The sequence below is a fragment of the Bidens hawaiensis genome, unplaced genomic scaffold, assembly GCF_021521415.1.
Source record: "Bidens hawaiensis isolate Kalapana, Puna unplaced genomic scaffold, B.hawaiensis_p1.1 tig00004101_1, whole genome shotgun sequence".
Lineage (NCBI taxonomy): Eukaryota > Viridiplantae > Streptophyta > Magnoliopsida > Asterales > Asteraceae > Bidens > Bidens hawaiensis.
The window spans coordinates 349,030-367,607 of NW_027491241.1; positions in this window are offsets into that span (position 1 = coordinate 349,030).

Below are 18,578 nucleotides of genomic sequence, written 5' to 3' on the forward strand. Positions count from 1 at the left end.
AGGACCAAAAATAATTATGATAAAAGTAATAGGAAAAGTATGATAAAGAAAAGAAAGTATTTTTTTGTTAAGAGAATAAGTAAGGAAACTCCATCCCACATGGAAAGTGGGAAAGAAATGGAAGCATTTTATAAGGAAGGAGTTTTCCATGATAATGTTCTTATGAGACTAACCACTCTCACTAGTCCTAACATAGGGTGCGAAGCACCCGACGCGTTACGCGCACGGACTCGGGCGATGGGCGTAATGTGGCATTTTTATGGCGCACTTGGCACTTCGCACGCTCGCATCGCCAAGGGCCGCTTTAGTATTTTTGAACTATGGAAGATAGACCAAGAAGTGACTATTTAACAAAATCCAGAGGCTAAAAATAAAATTTTGGTTTTCTAGACCCATCGCGCTATGCGATGGTTAGAACATGTTGATCATCACGCTACGCGGTGGTGCTTCCCAGAAGTTAAGAAAAAGGGGCGTCGCGCTACGCGATGGTCCAGAAGGAAGGGGGTATCGCGCTACGCGATGGCCTAGTTAAGTAACCGGATACACGTGTCCAACCACGTGTCAACACGTGGCAGGACCTCAGCTATTGCGGCGTCGTGCTACGCGATGGCCGAGGAAAAAGCCCCATCGCGCTACGCGATGGTGGGTAAAACTTTGCCTATAAAAGGGGGCAACGGGTTTGAAGCAATTTCATCCCACAATCACTTTTCTTTACACACATATAACCTTGGGAAGCATGCCCGACCATTGCAAGGTTCTAAGGTCCTGATTTCTCGAGAAACGTGCAAAAATTTAGGGTTCTAACGCCCTGTAGATTGGTTAAGCGAGTTAGAAGCAAAGTTCTGACGGTTCAAGCTATAGAACGTGATAGAGAGTAGAAGTGCTGCTCGATCAATATTAAGCTTCTAACTCAAAATACCTGTGTGAGGTAGGGGTTCTGCTTAAGTATTATTTTATTATTATAATGGATTGGACCATAAGTCAAGGTTATAGTCAAAATATTGTTTCTTTATGATTAAGAAACGTAAGGAATAAAATAATATTTCTTTATGATTAAGAAATGTATGCAAATGTTATAGTTAAAATAACGTTTCTTCTTGAAGAAGAAATCCAGTGTAGATGTTTCTTCTTGAAGAAGAAACATAGTATATGATTAATGAATAGACAAAGGGGACTTAAGGTCCAAATGTTTTATTGAAACAAATGAATTGTCAAGGTTAAAGCTATATGAAACAGCCTATAGGTCTAAAGCTAGATCGTTGATCTAGATATTTATACAAAGGTTATTCTCGTACTATAGGTTCGAGATAGCAAGAATGCATAAATCAGTAAGATACACTTATCAAGAATAAAAGGTGAACACGTCCAACTTTTTATGAATATTTTATGACGTGAATACGTCTATGTACTGTTTTAAAGATTTACTATGGAGGGTTATCCATATATAAAGAGTCAGAAAAGATTTTTATGAGGATTGGTACGAATCCTCTATGTTTATGAAATGTTTACTCTTATAAACTATGGACTGTTATCCATATGTAAAGAGTTATGAAAGTATTTGCATGAGGGTTGGTTCAAATCCTCTAAAACATTCTGATTCAAGGTAGTACTAAACACTCATGCTAAAATACATGTGTCTGGATCCATACATATATGATTTGTGGTGGGCACACTACAAACATACTGACCATGAGGCAAGTGACTGTCTCTAGGGAGAGTGAAGTCCGATTATGTGGTCTATTGGTATTTTTAGTACCGATGAGAAGGGATGAGGCCCACTGAGTCGTTGAACGCTATTGGTGTTGTATCTTAACGAAGGTGATTTTGTATTGTGATTATGTTATGATGAATTATGAAAACCTTTTTGATGAGTCAGCGTTATTCACCAGCACATAGCTGACGTATTTTCCCCACATTTCAGGAAAATAGTAAAGGTTAGAACAGACAAACAAGACGGATAAGAAGATTGAGGACATAGTCATTAGAGGTGATCTGATGGCTCAGATATTTTATTTAAAATGTTATAAAGAAGGATATTTTCAAATCACAGGTATTTGAAATATTTAACGGGTATTGGATCCCGAGTTTTATTATAATGATATTCTATTCAAAAGACATCCGCTAAAAATAACGTAACTCTGATATTTTTACAAAACAGGTACCAACTATTGGTCGTACGCCTAGGCCCTAAGCCGGGTTGTGACATGCACCTTCTCCTCCAGTCTTCTTCTTCGGACATTCATTCTGAAAATGTCCCATCTCTCCACAACCATAGCAAGCAATCTTATTCTTCCAACAATCCGTTGTTGCATGACCCACTTGTTTGCAATTAGTACAGGTGACTGACTGATTGAACCTGCACTTCCCAAAATGTCTTCGATTGCATATTTTACACAATGGAACTGATGACTGAGATTTTTCTTTTCTCCACGATATGGTTTCTTGTTTTCCCTATCATTCCTTTTAAACACAACTTCCTTCTTGAACACGTTCTCTTTCCTTTCCTCTTCACAAGTTCTGATCAACCCATTCATCATGTATCCAGCCAACTCCATGGCTGAATCGATAGTTTGAGGTAGAGACGATCTGACCATACCTCTAATCTCCTTTGGTAAACCCCAGATAAAACGGGTGACTTTGTTATTTTCCGGCGTTACCAAGTGTGGTACTATCCTACAATACTCCAAGAACTTAGTATTGTTGTCTTTAAGATTTGTCCCAACAACTCTATGATTTAAGAACTTAATTTGAATTTCATCATTTTCATTCATCAGACAAAACTTTCTGATTACGAGTTCCTTAAATTCTCCCAACACAACATGTACATGTTTAATCTACCCTTGGCTTGTATAAGGGTATTCCACCATTGCAGAGCTTCACCTTTGAATGATTGGGAGGAATATTGAATTGCTTCTTTCTCAGAACACTTGCTAATGACATTAATGGCTTCCATTTCTTCAAGCCATCCTAGTGTAGCAATAACACCATCACTTCCGTAGAATTCTTTAGGCTTAAACGTTTGATATGTCTTGTAACTACAGCCTTTCTTAGTCTTCTGTTTCTTGGTTTTATTCTCTTCATAATCACTATCATTATTAGAACTGACATGCTCTTCTTCTTCTTCTTCCCTCTTGGACTTGTTAGATTTCTCATTGCTTGATGTTTCCTTCTTCCTCATAGTCTCGAGCATAGCTGGAAAAGCTTCGGCAATTCCTTTTGCGATTAGTTCTTGCATATCTTCTTTTCTCACTAATTTATCACCAGTAGAAGGAGTAGCATTCACTTCCTGATTTTCAATATTTTTCTTCAATCTCCTTCTCGTATTCCTCGAGGGTCCACTATTAACTTCAACGTTCAAATTTCCTCTTTTTGACATTCTATAGACGAGAAATAGGAGGTAACTATTACTTACTATCTCTAAGAATTTTCCAAAGGCATATATCTTATCCATACTTTCAAATACTTAAATTGGTTAAAGCCTAAGTACTTGTATCAAATACTTAATTCGCTAAAACCGATGGCTCTGATACCAACCTGTCACGCCCCGCCTTCGGATCTAGGCGTGTGACTTACAGTTGGTACCACTTTTGTCAATTTATCAAATTTGCAGCGGAAAATGTTAATTTAAAATATTTACTTTCATAATATAGGGAATTAAATACCCTTGTTTGTTTAACAAAATTACTTGTTTAAAAACAAGTTTAACATATATATGCCTCAATACAAAATTAGCTGAGCCACCAGCTGTAAACTATGCCTAGTGTTCTTCTATCTCCACTGGCATATCCATCACTATTCCTTACTCCTGGTTACCTGAAAACAGTTTCAAAATAGGTCAGCTATATGCTGGTGAATACGCTGACTCAATATAACATTTTAACAATTCGTAATGACACAACACCAATAGTGTTCAACGATTCGGTGGGTCTCAATCCCATCTTATCAGAACTAACATACACACAAACCACATAATTGGACTTCACTCGCCCTAGAGGCAGTCACTTGCCTCATGTCAATATGTCTGTAGTGTGCCCACTACAGTACATATATGTAAGGATCCAGACACATGTGTATTTAGCCTGAGTGTTTAGTACTACCTTGTATCAAAACATTTTAGATGATTTTGGACCAACCCTCATGCAATTATTTTCATAACTCTTTACATATGGATAACAGTCCATAGTTTTAAGAGTAAGTACATAGACGTATTCACGTCATAAAATATTTCACACTATAAAAAGGTTGAACATATTCACCTTTTGTTGATTACAAGATTTCTCAACAACAGATGTCTGATCTTTATCGCAGACCTATAGTACGAGAATAACATTCTATAAATAACTAGATCTATAATGTAGCTATAGACCTTAAGTCTATTTGCATAACCTTTACCTTGACATTCATTTCTTTTTATAAAACATTTATATACTACGTTTCTTTATCATGAAGAAACGTACATATATCCCATTTCTTCATTCATAAGAAAGATCTTTATAATAAAGAATAATATTTTATTTATAACCTTATCTTATGAAAGCTACATTTCACTTATTATCTGATCAAGGTATAGACTATACCCTCGACTAGGGTCTAAGCCATATATAATAAAATAATCGGGCAGAAACCCTACCTTGTATGGCTTACCTATGAATTGCTTAAATTTCACGTGGGCAGCGCTCCTACTTGCACGTACTTCTAGACAACGATTGTATCGGGAATGACGGGATTTTGGCACGAAAACCGAGGTAAAGTGTGTGTGATGTGAGTGTGATGTGATGGAGACTTCATCCTATGGCCGGCTATTTATAGGCAAAAATCTGTGCATCTTCGCGTATCGTGAAGTTGCTTCGCGTATCACGAAGGACAAATATAGTCGCAATTATTATTATATTCCTTTGTGTATCACGAAGGATTCTTCGCGTATCGCGAAGTTGCTCAATAGCTGTGCTGAGTCAACCACTAGACCTGCCACGTGTCAGCACCGGATGAAGTTACTTCATGCATCTTCGCGTATCGCGAAGGTGCTAAATTTTTATTTTCAGTCCCTGGCCTTTGGTAGCTTGTCACATCTTGATCATAGTTTAAAAATACTAAGGCGACCCTTATGCGGCTCGCGGCGATGCGAGCGTGCGAAGTGCGCCATCAAAACGCCACATTATGCCCATCGCCCGTGTCCGTGTCCGAGTCCGAGTCCGTGCGCGTGCTTGTCGGGTGCTTCGCACCCTCCGCTAGGACTAGTGAGAGTGGTTAGCCATATAAGAACATTACCATGGATAACTCCTTCCTTATAAAGTGCTTTCAATTCTTTCCCACTTTCCATGTGGGATGGAGTTTCCTTACTTATTCCTTTAACATATAATGCTTTCTTTTCTTTCTCTCATTTCTTCTCATTACTTATCTCATAATTATTTTTTTTAGTCCTTTATCTTTATAAACTTGTCAAATTTTGATCAAAATTTTGTGGATGTTACATTTTATGTTTAAGACCTATGTTATTTCTATTTAAGACAAGTGATTATGTTACGTAAGAATGGTTGACTTTTATTTCCGCGAAATGTTTTAATTACCTCTGATTTTCCAAATTATGTGAATGAGTAAATCCAACCAGCGAGAAAGTAGGGCACCCGGGCTCGGGGGCCTTACATCTCCTTAGCAACTGCTTGGTTATAGCCAAAATCTAACATTAGTCCCACCGAATCAATACCTCCCAGGCTGGGTATATCTAATAGCGCACAAACTTGGCTCCAGAATTACTACAAGTGAGTAGAGGACTCAAGTTCATAGCCACAATTGCTACAAGATATATCCAACAAATCCAACCCACTAAATTCTTTGGTAGGTATTCTATCCAACTCCGCTCACTTTAAGGGGTGTCCAATTGTTCCAAGGGAATAACCATTGGGCATGAAATCACCCGTAGCCACCTCCGAAACCCAAAACCAACCATTCACGCCCTCAGTTATTTTTACATCATGCAACAATTTCATAATTGGTTTTGGAGCTAAGGGTCTCTCTTTAAAAGCAACCTCTCTATTTTTTCGGATAGAGGTACGGCTTGCCTGCATCACACCCTCACCAGACCCTACTAATAGCTTGGCTATTAACGGGAATTTTACTAGGTATAATTGTTTTTCTTTTGCAACAATTTATAATAGCCCCCACCTCCAACCACTTTGCTATTTTTAGTCCATTGCCAAGCCCATTGGACTGACTCACCCACCTTCACATAGCAGCATAGCTTCACATCTCTTATCATTTTGCATGATAGCATTACTATTACTATGGTACTATTACTATGTTATTGTTATTGTTACTACTAGGTTGTTACTAGGCGCGTTGCGCGGGGGCGCATTAGGCAGTTATGTGTTGGTTACACCCGGGCGTCGTTTTCGTAAGTTGACGCGAATCCGGTTAGTGTCGGCGACGTTCTTTACGGTATCAAAACCAAACCCAAAAAATAATTCCTCAAAAATGACGTATTTAAAACAAAGTAAAAAATAAAACACCACACCACCTTACTTTTTCATTGCTTGACTAAGTATGAAATCTATAAATACAAAAATCTATTTTTGTTTAATAAAAACAAAAAAATGGCTTCAAGAAGGTTCGAACTCGGGACTTGCAAGTTGCAACAACAAAACAATACCGCAACAGCAGCTTCCTTTTCTTGTTACTTGTATTATTTTCAAATAAACAAATACTAAAACAAAAACCAAAAAAAAACCCCTGAAAAAAAACTCCTCCAGGAGGCTCGAACCAAGGACCTACAGCTTGGAACAACACAACAAAACCAACACACCAGCTTCTATTTTTGTTATTTCATCTAGTTTCAAATAAATAAATTCTAAAACCAATTTAGAAAATAAAAAAAAAAGAAAAGAAACCTAATGGCTGCCACATGACAGCTACTGATTGAACCACAATCTTTCTACTGTAGCTGTGGGTTTCCATTTATATATAGTATAATTATTTTGATTTCTTATGTTTTTTTTATTAATATTTTTAATTTCATTTCCTGATTAATTACCTCTCGTGGCTCAAACCAAACCAAAAACCAGAATATCAGTTGTTGAGTATTTTAAAACCGTTCAATTTTGTGTTTTAGTTTTTTTTTTCAGTTTCTTTCAGTTATTCGGTTTTACCATTTAGCTTGAAGCTGAAAAATCAAGTCGGCCCAAAATATTGGATTTGGGAATACATGTTCTTGTTAATTAATAATTAACTAGATGACGTGGCGACAAAGATCAGTATCAGTTAAATTCGTTACGACACTGCATTAAACAATAATAATAATAACAACAACAACAACACTAAAATCTGTAAACGCACAAAACAGTATCGGTGCATGCACAACTTATATCACAATTATATGAATTTGGACGGTATCGGTTAGGTTCGTTACGATACTGGCACTGAAACCAAAACTAAATTATTAAACGCCGAGAATAGTGGCAACACTCGTATAGCTTATGATAGGAGAAAATAACATATTTAAAACAACGTTTATTAAGTTACTAAACCCATACTTGTGTTGGCTAGTCGATGCAATTTCGGTCGGTATATGTAATGTTCGTTATGGTACCGGGCCCAAATTAGCACAACTAAAACACCTAATAGTAACATTTGTCTACTATTTTGTAGAATTAAGCTTAAATTTTAATTACATCGAAACAGAAGGCAAACGGGCAACAAGCTGCGCCGCTACCCCCTTTTTGAATCGCAAAACCCAATCTTTTAAAAACTATATTTGCTGATCTTTGAGTCATAACATTACTATGCATGACCCGCTGAACACGGGTAAGTAGCTCCACAGCTTCAGGCGCGAGGAAACCAAAAGTGTCAAAAGCAAAAGGAATAAATACATGTTGGTTGTCAAGACACGCATTTTCATGTTTTACCACCTTACCTGAAACATTAACATATAAGTAGCTTATGTTAAGAAACATTAACATATTTAAAGCAATGTTTATTTGTCTCGGGCGTTGGTAAAACTCCGGGTTTATGATGGCGATATGGTATCGGAACTAAATTAAAAAATATATTTCAAGTTATCATATTTAAAGGTAAAAGAAAAAAAACAATAAAATTCACTGATGTAAACAAATAAAACAATAAAGTGTGCATCAAGTCACCTAAAAAATTCATAAAAAAACCTTTAAAATAGAAAGGCAAGAAAAGGTTATAGGTCTCGAACCTGAGCAAACAAATAGGCAGCTGGCATTACAAGTGATGCAAAATTGACCATCGGACCAGCATAAAAAAATTAGTGTTGTATGGTAAATATTTATTTAAAATGGTTGGTCTAAAATTGGGGAGCATTTCATGACACCAAAATCTGATATTTATCTATATATATATAATAGCTTCTAATACATTTGAACTACAATATTTGAGTTACACCACTTATTAAACTCCCATAAATCATAAGATCACAAACATAAAAAAAAATGAAAATCCTTTAATTCTGTTCGATTATTTCAGTTTTAGTTATATGCAAAACTAAAACCGAACCAAAAGTTTTGTTTTCATGAAAACACTAAACCACGCTGTCAGTTTTTGTTTGGGTTCTTTTTTTTTTTTTTGTTTCAAATCGGTCTTTTCGGTTTCATGCATTTTTGTCATTTTGGCTGCTGAATTTAATTACCAGACAATATAAAGAAGATTTAAAAAATTGGTAATTGTGTTTGATTGGATGCTTAAAGAGAGATTTATAGTGTTTGCTTTGTTGCGCATCTTGCACATATATGCAGAAGTAATGCTGAAGAGGCGTTGTAGAAGTGATTTGGTTGCTCTTTCTAATTAGAATTGCTTGATATTACTATTTAACTCAATATTTCATTGTTAACTCAACGCTTTGTTTTGTTTCATGTTTTAAGATATGTATCTTTATATTATCACCTAAAGTAATTAAATTTTTAGAATTAGGTATTGTGTATTTTCACTATTATATACCTTATCTGAACGGTCAATATATAATTTTTACATGTCTATATATATTTAGTGAAACTGAATCTAACCATTATTTTCTTTTGTTCTAGGCTAACTCTTTGGCAGCTTTTATCGAAATATGGCGACAGTTTCAGCGAAAATACCCATGGGAAAAGATGTGGATTTGTACAATTTGCCAAAAGGTGCTTCCTTTTTGTTTTATGACATTTGTTTCATCAATCAATAGATTATTGCACTAACCTTTCACCAAACTGTCATTGGTTTGAGTCATAACATTTAATGTTTGGAGGCTTGGTGCACTTAATATGGCTTAGGATACATAAAAACACAATGGCCCATCCTTAGTTTTTTTCGCAAGAGGATATTATGGGAAAAAGTATTTACCAAAGTAGTGCTCCTACTAAAGTATTTATCAGTTTAATGTTTTTGAATTTCTCTCTCATAATATCATTGGATAGCCAAAAAACTAACTATTTAAATATTTTTAAAAGTAAGATTTTGTTTTTTTATTAAATAATTATGTTTTCTTTCTTCTATTAAATAAACATGTTTTTAATATAATAATAACATATAAAATAGGGAAAACACCCAAAATGTCCTTTTATCATCTTCAATTTCCAAGTATGTCCCATGTATAATCAAATTCTACAACCATCACCATGAAACTAGGAGGCCTCACGGAGGACGATTGAACTATGCCCGAAATGATGGGTGGTTGAGCTTTTTTGTATAGGGCTGCCGAGCATGGGAAATGGAAGAGTAGCCTAGTGAGTAGTAGTCACATGGGGACAAGTAAAACATGTAGGGAAGCATTTTTTCTGTTCCAACTGGGATTGGAAGATCAAACTCATTGTGGACGACGACTTGTTAATGTGGGGATATAACTGGATTTTGAGATTTAAAAGGAATCAATCTCTCTGATAAAAGGCTATTTTAGAAATTCTCTCTATAAAATATATATAATAGCAAATGCAACATAAAAATATGTCTTCCGATCTTTATAAAAATAAAAAATGAACAAATATAATCTTTATATAAATTCTCTTGTTTAGAAATTTTATATTACGTGTACATTATTATTATTATTTTATCATTTTTTTGCCTTTTAGATATAGTTATTGTAAATAAAAAAAATTAACGAGCCATCTTGACGAGCCACGGCACGTTTTTCAAGCTTGAGCCCGAGCACTGGTTCAGCCCGTGAACGATTTTTATCCGATCAAGTTTGCTATTGGCAAATTTATTTCTCTTTATTCGTTGAATTCAAATATGATGATCAAACGACTATTTCGTGTGTAACCTCCTTAAACTAAAACTTAAATATTGCCATTATCCAAAAATATTATACCTTTTTATCTTATTATATAAAGTAATGCAGTTATGTATATAAAAAAAGGGGTTTACTAAAAAGTGAAATTATCACATAGTAGAATTTAATATTTACTATAATCACAATGAAAATTATATAGAGGGTGAAATTACAAAAATAACAAAAGTTAGCAAATGATATGAAGGAAAAAAACACCAACCATATGTATTATATTTTTACAAACCTTTTTAATACTAATAATGATATGACGAAAGAATCTTTCAAATTATGAGACTTGCAAATTAAAAAGAAAAATAAATCATCTAATCTAACTAATCTATTAAAGCAACATTATTTTTTTCACATGTCCTTAATCTAGGCCTTTCACATAGACCTTCATGTCACCTATCTTCTATAATTCTAATTTTCACATATTAAGCATTTAATTTTAATTCAAATATAAGATACACTTAATCAATTATATTTATAAAATTAGAAACAAGTAATTATAATTAATAAAATGATTAAAGTATTAATTGAAAAAACGATTACTAAAATCTCGGTTTTTAATGGGCTCAACTCTAATATATTTTTAGAAAATACACCAACTTTTCAACCTTATTTGAAAATTCACATTTATATGGGATCCATTATTTTTACAACATACCTTCTTATAATACATATACATATGTTTAATTTACAATTTTCATTTTAAAATGAATCATTTTGAAAATGCATTCCATGTTTAATCAACTAATCATAAATATTCATATTCTTATATCTCTATATATAATTACAGTATGACATAAGTCTTTTCACACCACCATCGTTTTTCAGTCGATCTACGAAGTATATTCACTAGCATTGCAAGTGTCAATTTTATCATTCAAGCTGTTTCATTCATTATGCATTATTTTCATTCGAATCACATGTTTTGGATTAAGATTTTTCATTCAAATCATAAATGTGTTGTTCATAGAGGAACACATCAGAGCACCTTGCATGAACCTATATACTTGATACAAGGAAGAAGTCATTTGCGCAAGTTACACAAAACTTCAACTCTTGCCATTTTCAGTTAAATTATCAATACATGTTTGACAGTCATGCAGGCAGATGGTGCTAAACCATATTCAAGTAAAGCGGGCCTTGATGATGTCGATGGAATTCACATGGCTTAATGAGTTGTTCCTGGTCACAGTAGACCTCTTTCATTTGCTGTTATAGACGGTTCTCATCCTGGTTGACACAAAAACTTCTTATTTTACTGTTTTTATTTTTTAGAGTTTCTAAAACAGTTTATGATTTACTAGAAAACAAAGGGAGTCAGTGTGTTTTAAGGCATATTCTTCGCCAAGCGGTGAGTGTACATATGGAACCAATGTACTGATGTGCTAACAACACAAGGATTTTTCAATGAGTATTTGTCAAATTAATGTTATATTGTTTATTTTATTCTTTATAATTACTAATACTCTCTTTTGCCATGATGGAATTAGATTGGTAAAAGTTGTGGTGGTTGTAATAGGCCATGTTTTTCTTGAGTTACAAACAACAAGAGGCACACATTAGAGAGATTATTGCTGTAAGAGAAAAATGAGTCAACGGTTTGCATGTTGTTTTTGGTGAAGTCAACGGTTTGAAATGAATTTTAATTTTTATACGTAGGTGCATAGTTAACCATTTCCCCCGCTTTCTTTTCTCCAATACTTTCTAAACATATAGGCTGATGATAATAAAATGAAAATTAACTGACCACTAACCATGTGATTTTTAATGTTGTTTGAGGCTGACAATGGCAAAACTTAAAGTTCTTTTTATATGGCTAATGGTAATTTCTCATCATGCGTAAAAGATAATTTTTTGTACCATTTTTACAACCGGTCAAAAGATTGTTAGGGGATTCTATATTTATGTTATTATAAAATTGATTTTGAAATTAGAATCTTGAATGAAAATTTATATAAGTGATTTTTATGCGTAAAAGGGTGTCTTAATTAAGTTAGGAGATTTTGTTAATGTTCATCTTTTAGGATTAATAGGAACAAACAGATCACCATCTTTAAATTATACTATAATAACAATAATACTAATAATATTATGTTGTTTTTGGTATTGAAAGCAGGTTGATGCCACAATCAGCACTTGTAAGTTGTAACAACTAAATAATTAAAGAAACTGAAAAGAATCTAGTAGAGGGGGAAATGAAAGATATTTTGTTCTACCATAGAAAATTATTTGATTCTTGCCTTTCTTCAAAGAATTTCCATGATACACAAGAAAAATCATTTTTTTATTATTTTTAGGGTTTAATGATACCTAAGAGCAGATTCACCCCTTTCTTTTATCTTTTAAAAGGATCTGTTGGTTTTTAGGTGCAGTCATTTGATTTGGTAATAGTAATCAAAAAAATAACAAATAGAAAAGAATAATGGCGATTCATAAATGGGAGTACCGAATTGATATATTGCTACCATAAAGTATGCCTACGAGACTGCGATTCATTGCTGGAAAATCATACGTGTGGGCGTATATCTCATAGAAGCTACGTGTCAATTTCTATTTGAAATCTTTCGTGATGACGTAAAGGATAACATTCGTGAACCGGAGTATACTTAGAAGAATAAAAGACTACTCTCTTATTGTTCATAGTGAACCATTCATGTAGCATCCTATCTTGAGTATGCCTATGGATGGAGTCTCTCTAATCATTCCGTTCTCCATAACTTCAGTCCATGATTATTAACAACTCTTTTATCATTCATGACAATGTTTTAGCATTCAATAATGCAACTAAATGGACACTTTGGTTCCCTTTAACTAGAAGCTCGAATATGGAAGATACTTGGATCACCATGTAGAGCAGATTATCATTACAGGTGCACACGCAATCATAATATGCAATGCATAAGAATCCTAGTGAATTCTATGGCTCGAGCAGATGTCCAGATTTATCTAAATTCATAAGTTGTTAATCGAGAATCGGTCTCCGAGTAAAAGGAATGTTCGTTAGGGTAATGGTGAAGACGCCCTGCAATAGCTTGATCTATCGTTGTTTACTTTAAATATTATTTCACTTTGTTATCATAGCATGTGAAAACTCGTTACCATCAGCAACAGAACTTACTAGATACTCTGTTAAGATTATTCATTGACTTTCATGTCTCTATATATGCTATAAAGTAATAGTAAGTAAGATTTTCTTTCTTAACATGCGCCTCCATTACTTTTACATGTGCTCCCCGTATTGGCACGAGTCACGTGGTGACTCCACTATGTCACTCCATCTGATCCTTATGAGAAGTTTCTAGTAATCTTTCTATAAATCGAGTAACTCGACTTCTATATGGACTGCGCGCGGTATAACACAATACAACATAAATTTTATCATTATACTCGTAAAGGGAAACTCACCCTTCGAAGTAAAGCTTTTCGTATACACTTCCCTGTAACTATTGGAACTATCCTCGCAAGTGCAATCATTACCAACGCCTTCGGCATAGTCTTGTAATATGCCTCAAGGTTTGAATGTACTTTGCCTTTGTTGAATCTTTCTATCACGTGGTGAACTATCTTAATCCAACCATTTTGTTTCCGGTTGCTATGCATTACATCGATTTTAATAATTGTAAACACCTTCTTAGCACGATTGTTACGTTTTGTTACTCATGGTTATTGTTATCACTTCAACGTTCTTTAATCACCGGCTTAATAAGTGTAATCACTCAGACAACATTTTGATTTACAATTATCGCTAAATTGCTTCATTCATCATGATAATAGGACCCGCCGTATGTCATCGCGATGATCACTAAGTGGTGATACCTAATTAAGACAAGAAATGATTTCATCCTCCGATGCTTATCATGCTCTTATGTATCAAGCTCACTCATTTTGCTCTAACATCCCGTTCTAATCATTGAGTATGATTTCTCTCAAATCAAGCCCTATTTATTCTTATTTTTTACCCTAATGTGACAGTCAGATTCTAAACACATTAAAGAGTACTACCATTTATTTAAGATTTAAAACTAGATTGATACAAGGAATTTCCTAAACAAAGTTTCATGTTTAAATCATGTGATTTCAGGCTAAATAATTGTGCTTTAGTAATCACGTCATGTTTATATGAGAATTCAATTCAAAGAACTTTCTTTCATAAAAGATCCACATACCACATGGTTTTCCAAATAAAAAAAAAATTTAAAACTTATTTTTTTACGACTATCATTTTTATGTGAGTGCGTTGTCTTATGAACTTGAACTTTCAAAACATCATATCAACTATATGAGAATATTTTTTATAACACTTATAAGTTTTTGTTGGAATTTTGGGTAAAATATTTTTTTTTAAATTTTATTGATGACTATATTTATTAAAACTCTTACTGCGTTCGCATAGTTTTAGTAATACGTATATATAAAATTTTATTAACGAGATTTCCTCAAACATGAGATATATAGTTATTTCTAAACCTAATTACGTAATATTTGGCAATTATCAAGAAACATGTGAACAACTATATAATTTTGAATTTTTTTTTGCTAGCTTGTTCTAGAAAATAATAATAATAATAATAAAAAATCTACATTTCCTATTTGATATTCATGATCATTTTAGTCTCCTTTCATTCCATGACTAAATATTCTCTTAATTTTATTCCTCTCTAAACCTTGGATACTTAACAAAGCTCGTGACCAATAGTTTCTTCACATCATTTGTATACCAAGTCATGTTGGTTTACTTTATGAAAACTAACACAACCTTGTGACGACTGTCTTTTTTTTCCCTCGATCATTACAAAACAAAAGATTGAAATCCTTTCCATAACCACCGATTCACTAGTGTCCACTAATGAATAGTCGACATTATTACCTGCGGACTAAATCCAATAAACAAACTTTGACACTAGAGGTTTAAAATGCTCGTTAGTATTGGTAGGCTCACAATGGCAAAAGACTTCTTAAACCGGGACACAAATTTTAAATCATGATAATTGCATTTTAGAATCTTATAATCCATTTCATAGTCATAAGCCCAATACCCCCCATTATTCTGAAGCTTTTCCTTCGATTCTTAAAGAAAACAGCTTTGACGACTATAACAATACTCATTCGCTTTCTATGTTAAACCTACGAGTCATGATTATTAAGCAATTAGTGAGCACATCCTCCTATGCAAACCTAGAACTTGACACAATTACCTCCCTATGTTGCTTACACAAATTCGACTAACTAGAAATAAAGGATTCCTCCACGATATGATCGTTAACCTCCATATTATCATTGATTGTAAGGATATGAACGATAACCAATATCTTTCTCCATGAGCTGCCTTAATTAGATTAACAAGTAATATGATTCATTGTCAAGTTAGCATTTTAGAGCTTTTAAACTTCGGTTGCTTAGGACATAAACCACATGATTCGGTGGTCTTCGTTTATGTATAAAAAAAGTCTCTTGGTCGATTGATCGATAAGTCGAATTTTCTCTCTATTCAATTCTAAAAGAAAGACATCCCATGTTTCGATCTCTATAAAAGCATCACTAGTCACATGTGTAGAGTGAACTATACAGCAAATAGGATCCATGACTATAATTACATCAGTGTTATCTAAATAAAACATGCTTTAATAATATAACAAAAGAATTTTCTAAATTGTGAGACATGCAAATTAAAAAAAAAAACTTGTTTTCTTTTAAATAAAAAAATTTACAGATGTATGTAATAAAAAAATTGTTTAAAAAAATATTAAAACTATTTTTTTTATTATGGATAGAGGTCATCTAATTATATTAGGAGTGAGAAGAGTTAAAACCACTAACTTGGTAAATATTTTTGAATGATCATTATTTTGGTAAATACTTTTCTCTACACCACTCTTTAAAAAAAAACAAAAACAAAAAAAAACCTCTTCTTATGACTCATCACATATTTGCAGAAATAACGTTGAAGAGGCATTGCATTAAAAAAGCAATTTGAAAAATTTTTTTCTTTAGGTTGATGTGCATGAGATTAATAGCATCTAGGAGTGGAACCAAACTTGTTGATCAAGTCGCATGTTATTTCATCTTTTTTTATTTGTTAAAAGCTGATATGATTTTTTAATTAAACTATCCCTATAGTTATTTAAAAAGAAACACTTTATAAAAAAATTTGGAGAAAAAAAACGGTTTAAAGAAGACAAAAAATGTTTTCTGATTGTTTTAAAATAATTAAAAAAGATAATTTATAATATATATATATATATATATATATATATATATATATATATATATATATATATATATATATATATATATATATTTCTCTAAAAAAAAGTAGTAAAACACCTTTTTTAAACCAATGATAATAAATACACTATAACAAAATGAAAAAATAAAAAAAGAAGGTATAAATTGTATTAACGTGAAACTTGAAGGAGAAGATATGCGTAGTAAAATTGGGGGGGGGGGGGGTATTTATATTCCACTTCAGCCTCCAAAATTTGTTTACTTAAAAGACTTGTAAATCCACAACAAAAACAAAAATAGTTCATATTTGTTTTAAACTAGTGTGTTATCCGGTGCGTTGGGCTGGGCAGGTCGTAAAACCCGGACGATAATAAACCCAAGTGTTGTAGGTCCCGGATGTTGAGGCGGTAAGTTGATGCAAATTCAGTCAGCTTCGGTTAAGCGTGTTATGCTACCAGAACTAAAAACCAAAAATAAACAAAAAACATATAAAATTTGAGGTTGACCAATTGGGTGACGTCGGCCGGTAAACTTAGGCGTTGAAAAGATCTAAGCGATGTTGATCCCAGACGTTGAGGTTGTGAGTCTAAGCAAATTCGGTCAATTTTCGTCACATTTGTTAAGGTAGCGGAAAAAAAAACAATTGCCATTCAGTAGGTTTTCGTTAAGGTTCCGAAATTAAAACAAAAGGCGGAGACTCTATGCAAACTCGGTCAGTTTCTGTCACGTTCGTTACAATGCCGAAACTAAAACAAAAAAAAAAATTGGCATTCGTTCAATTTTCTTTAAACACCTTAAGTAAAAAAAGCAAAATGCTGTGAAACCCCAATATTGAAACCCAGATGTTAGAAAAACCCGAGCATTACGATGATGATTCGACGAGAATTCGAATATTATCAGTTACGCTCGTTACAGTATAGAAACCGTTGGCAAAACCTAAACGTTAAAACCCAAAAAATAAATTCGTTAAATTAACATATAAAAAGACTAAAATATAAATAAATCAAATATTCGACGTTTATTTAGTAACCAGGGTGGTGGTAAAACCCAAGCGTTGTCAATCCCGAATATTAAGGTGGTAACTCGACACGAGTTTGGTCGGTTACTTTCTTTACAGTACCGGGGCAAAAAAATGGAAAAACATATAAAAAATGAGGTGGACAAATGAGATGGCGTCGGTTAATAAAATCAAGCTTTGGTAAAACTCGAACATTGTCGGTCCCAGTCATTCACGCTGTGAGTCTACGCAAATTTGTTCGGTTTCCATTATGTTCTTCGCGGGTACCTGAACTAAAAAAAACAAAAACAAAAAAGAACAAAATTCATGGGCCAACACGATGCCGCCAAGTGACCGAATCGGCACTTAGTGGCACCAAACTTTTTAAATGTTATATATAATAACTAGGTTAGATTTCGTGTTTCACACGGGTGGAAATTATAATAAAAATTAAAATTATTATATGTAATACGTAAATTCAGTTATTTCATATAATAATTTTTATTTATGACTTTATTTTATATTAGTTTAAATCAAATTATAACTTAGAGTATTAAAATTGAATTACATGTATATAAAACAAGGTATATTGGTTTTTAATTATCCCAACTATTGCCTTTTGGTTACTGCTGGTCCTAACTAATGAATTGGCTACTAATGGTCCCAACTTTTAAGATTGAGAAGCCATTTGCTGAATCTGTTCTGTTGAATTGTGAGGTTCCAACATCAAACTAAGATTGAGAAGCCATTTAGTGAACGGAATATTAAACTAAGATAAGAAATAAGAAACAGAAAATTCAGAAGAAATAAGAAACAAAAATAATTAAAACCTTATAAAATAATAATATTTATATAAATGTAGCCTAATTAGAATACATAAATTATAAATATAACACAAAAAGTACTCCCTAAATACACTAAAATAATAAAATTAGCAATTAAAAGATCTAACAAACACATAAATTTAAAACCTTTAAAAATAATGATGCTTATATAAATATATCTTAACTAGAATAAATAAAATAAATATGATATATAAACAAGAATTATGAATGATGTGTTAAAGAGTAAATTATGTAAATCTGACCT